A 2,510-nucleotide genomic window follows, 5' to 3' on the forward strand; every position below is an offset into this window, starting at 1 on the left:
CCCACTTTTTGTTATAAAACTTTTACCTTTACAGTTGTGACAGTCACAATTAGTCATGATAACACTTATTCACTACTAGAATTATAAGAATCTTATCCCTATCTTCTTTCACCAGACCCATCTAGTCAAGATAAAAACTACTTTCACCTGCACACTCTGAAACTAAACTCCCTCTTGAAAACTTGTAAATCTAGTCACTTTGTGCCTTTATAGCTCCCCATTTTAGGTAGCCAATGTGTAAGTTGCCCGTCCCTATCAACCCTGTATACAGAAGGGATAGGATTGCTATGAAGTGGGTTCTTAAATTCTCCATCTGCCACAAGTTTCCACTGACTTCTCCAGTGAGTCAGGCTGTCTCCTACTGAACTGACCCTGGATATGGCAAATGAGGGCACACATACACACCACTTAGAAACTGCTCCCAACCTAGAGTGGCTAGAACACATAGTGTGATTGGAACCATGTTTTCTGCTCTCTGGAAATGCAAACCTTTGCCACAAAGCCTGGAAACCATAGTCAGAGCTGCCATAAGCTATTACTTGCTGATGATTGATGATATTATCTGCTATTTTCCACCTGTTTACTTTCAAAACAAAACTCTATTTATTGAGCTGACGGCTGGAAGGAAAATGAGTGAATCTTTGGTGGTTTGTGATGTTGCTGAAGATTTAGTGGAAAAGCTGAGAAAGTTTCGTTTTCACAAAGAAACAAACAATGCTGCCATTATAATGAAGATTGACAAGGATAAACGCTTGGTAGTACTGGACGAGGAGCTTGAGGGCATTTCACCTGATGAACTTAAAGATGAACTACCTGAACGACAACCTTGACCTTCATTGTGTATAGTTATAAATACCAACATGATGATGGAAGAGTTTCATATCCTTTGTGCTTTATTTTCTCCAGTCCTGTTAGATGTAACAGATGATGTATTCTGGGAGTAAGAATAAACTAGTCCAAACAGCTGAACTAACCAAGGTATTTGAAATAAGGAATACTGAAGACCTAACTGAAGAATGGCTAGATGAGAAACTTGGATTTTTCCACTAATGTGAGCTTCTGTGTTTCTAAAGTATTTATGTGTTAACCTGACCATACTGGAACCAGACATAAATACTTATTTATGCCTAAAAATGCACTGCTATTTACAGTTTGTTTCCTGCAGTAAAGAAATATCTTCATTTGTGCAAAGTTTGAAAAAGAGGAAATTATCTTCATAGTAATGAAACTTTGTAAAGTGTTTCCTTATATTTGTAATTGTTAGGTGGACTACTTCTCTCCAGGGACATTTTGCACTCTTGTGACTAATTTCTATAACTTATGGTTCAGAATTTGTTACTATTTACCAATGGAAAGTGGATATTGGATTGTGATAGACAACAGTTGCCTCCTTTTGACAAATACTGGATATTAGCAGTTTGTATGTGAAAATAATATATTATCATTTGTCAAATCGTTGAAATTAATTTGGGGTTAAAGACTTGAGTAACCTTATTTTGAGCCATGGATAAAAATGTACTGTCAGATAACCTACAAGTACAATTCTCATCAATTCCATACCCTCTTGGGTTTCCTAGATCTTTTTAATCAAGTCCAGAAACTATGTTCCTCAGTCATTGTTAAAGTCAAACATGACTATGACGATTAGGGTTCTTCTTTTAGAACGTTGAGCTATGCTTAATCAAGGGCTTCATTTTGGATTGTCACTTCTAGATAATTTTGAGCCGAGGTTAATAGCACTTTATTTATAAAACATCTCCTAATGTCCTCTGAACACTCGTTTTTTTTTACTGTGTTAATACTGTGCCTTTGATTTCATAGTATTAAAATTAGTTTAAGACTTTTACACTGCCAATATTCCAGATTTGGTGAAATTAATACTTTTGTAAAGGGTCCAAGTAAAATATTTTCTAATGTGTGTATCCGAAATTTGTAATAAAATTAACTTCATATTTTTAAAATTCCAACTGTCTGCATGAATTGGTAGATATTTGGCAGTTGTGAGTTTTAATTTTAGATATATTTGTGATCATGTTTATGCCATAGGAAAAAAATTACTTACCTGAAAACTTCGGCCACAGTTACTAACATTAACATGTTAGTGGAATATGCATCTTATTTCTAAATGTCAGAGATAGTCTAAAGTGAACACATGAATAATTAGCTAGTCATGTGGAATAATGGCAGCCTTGTCATAAAACAAGGATTCTAATATATGGCATACCTTAAAAATAAAAGGCTAAGTACTTGTTTAACATTAATTTGATGGTAGGTCTTGAGTCTTCAGAATAATAAAATTTGGTGGGTGAACTATCATATTAAGAATATTTTAGTTATTTCAAACTAGCAAAGGTTTTTTTTTATGTTACTTTATTTTCCATTCATATGTTCTTCGCATACTTTTTTTGGGTTTCTTGCCAACTTTAATAAAGAAGTATAGATGGTTGGAATTTTCACCATATTGAAGAGAGCATCATCTGTTCCCAACACCTGTATCTTACTATTTGGCT

The 2,510-nt window shown here is 34.3% G+C and overlaps 1 pseudogene across 1 annotated transcript; it reads left to right on the plus strand.

The window, feature by feature from the left end:
* Positions 1-616: 616 nt before the first annotated feature.
* On the plus strand, positions 617-1,272 carry LOC102817101 (annotated as a pseudogene). The gene has a single exon (XR_438802.1). The product of XR_438802.1 is annotated as a glia maturation factor, beta pseudogene (transcript).
* Positions 1,273-2,510: the final 1,238 nt, after the last annotated feature.

The sequence above is a fragment of the Chrysochloris asiatica genome, unplaced genomic scaffold (assembly GCF_000296735.1).
Source record: "Chrysochloris asiatica unplaced genomic scaffold, ChrAsi1.0 scaffold00357, whole genome shotgun sequence".
Taxonomy (NCBI): domain Eukaryota; kingdom Metazoa; phylum Chordata; class Mammalia; order Afrosoricida; family Chrysochloridae; genus Chrysochloris; species Chrysochloris asiatica.